This window comes from Athene cunicularia (genome assembly GCF_003259725.1).
Source record: "Athene cunicularia isolate RWA chromosome 7 unlocalized genomic scaffold, athCun1 chr7_part1, whole genome shotgun sequence".
NCBI lineage: Eukaryota > Metazoa > Chordata > Aves > Strigiformes > Strigidae > Athene > Athene cunicularia.
Genome location: NW_020799107.1, coordinates 37,030,146 through 37,031,965, shown reverse-complemented (window position 1 = coordinate 37,031,965; position 1,820 = coordinate 37,030,146).

Here is a 1,820-nt window from a genome sequence, read left to right as displayed (position 1 = left end):
AAAAAAAAAAAAAAAAAAAAAAAAAAAAAAAAAAGAGCACCGGCAACATTTTCCCAGTGAAAACAATAAATATTCAGCATTTGTAGAGTTCTTCCTAAACATGCCGTGCAAACAGAAGTCAATCCTCCCGGCACCTTTCTGAGATATTTTATAAATGGGGAAACGAAGACGAACCAAGGTTTTTTGGCTGTGGTCTTGTCTGAGGGCGCCTGAACCTCAGACCCTCATCTGAAGCAACCAAACAAGCTATTTTCAATTCTTTTAGCCCAAATCACATGCCAAGGCAACACGTGAGGGCAGTGCCAGGAGGGAGGGCTGGGGCCCAAGCGCAGGGACTCACATTCATTCACTGAACCCCACCAGTTACCGCCTCTGATGCTGGAGCAGCATTTCAGGGCCCCCCCTATCACCCCCTCGCCCTCCATCAATGAGGTTTTGGGTGAAATTCCTCTGCAGTGAGGCTCTCGGGGTTTCCATATCCTTATGGGAGGAGGCAAATCCCGGATCCAGCCCCCCAAAGCCCATGCAAATACCGGTTGTGACCGATGTTAAAAAGGTACTTCCATGCCTTTTGCTAGGTCTGAACGCAATTTTTGGACAGCAGGGCATCCTGCTAGCGTGCAGCAGACCTACACGGCTGTGAGGGATGTGTGTACTTGCTCGTAATTAAGTACAACCCCACGCTGAGGCATTTCAGTCCTTTTTTCCCCCCAAGCAGGGACACAGCAGTGCAGGCACCGGCCATACCCAACGCTGCAAGCTTGCTATCTCAGTCAAGGGGTTATACGCTTTGGAAAAACCGTTAAGGTAGTTCTAAAGAGGAAAATATTCTTTTCTTCACCTACGATTGCCCCTGAAGCTGTGCAGGGATTGCACCCTACCATCACCCACACCACCAAGAAACACTCGGGGTGCGCCGGGCGGTGCGGGAGCCTCGGCAGCCTTCGCCCTTCGCAGGCAGGTGTGTTCCCGAAGAGGGGGCGCCCCCGACTGCCCTCCCCGAGTGCTGCTGGGTGCGTGGGACCCTCCACAACACTCACTTCTGCCATAACACCCAAAATCCCAGCGCCCGGACACACGACTTACCAGCACGAGAGGCTGTTCCACCCAAAAGCCCTGGGAAAGGAGATGAAGAAACGATTTTTTTTTTTTTTTTTCTGCATGGAGATTGGCGTTTCAATTTCTTTGCGATGTTTGCATGCTCTTTCTGCGAAGTAGAACTGCAGCCTTCTCCTGTTTTGCTTTTAAGCTGTAATGTGCACTTTTGTGGTGACCTCAAGATGAGAACTGGGAGTGTTTGACCCAACCCTGAGCAGGGAGGCTGGACCAGATGAGCTTCCAGTCTGCATTAATCCATGATACTCTTAATCCGTGATACTCTAGCTCCCGTGCATGCACAGCAATCACTTTTCCAATTTAATATCCTTCTATTTTTCATTTAATGATGTGTATCAAGAAAATATGATCTATAAATTTATAATACGTACATATATGACACTATTTATCTGTAACAACCAGAGCATTATACAGAAAATATTGTAAATTTTTAACGACCCAGTGCATAAACAGACCTTTTGAGGAACTGTGAGCGAAATAATGGGAGAACATTCCACCACTTACCCGTGCTGAAATGACGCTGCCCCGGGATTTAGGTCTCTTGAACCCTCCAGGCAAGGGGAAATTGCTGAAAGCCCAGCCCAGCCCATCGCGCCAGCGATAGGGTTTGGGGAGCGCGTGCTGCCGGGGCCGCCAAAGGAAGCGTCACCAGTACACAGAGGAAATGTCACCTACAGGCCCCTTCACCCCCCCCCCCCCCCCCC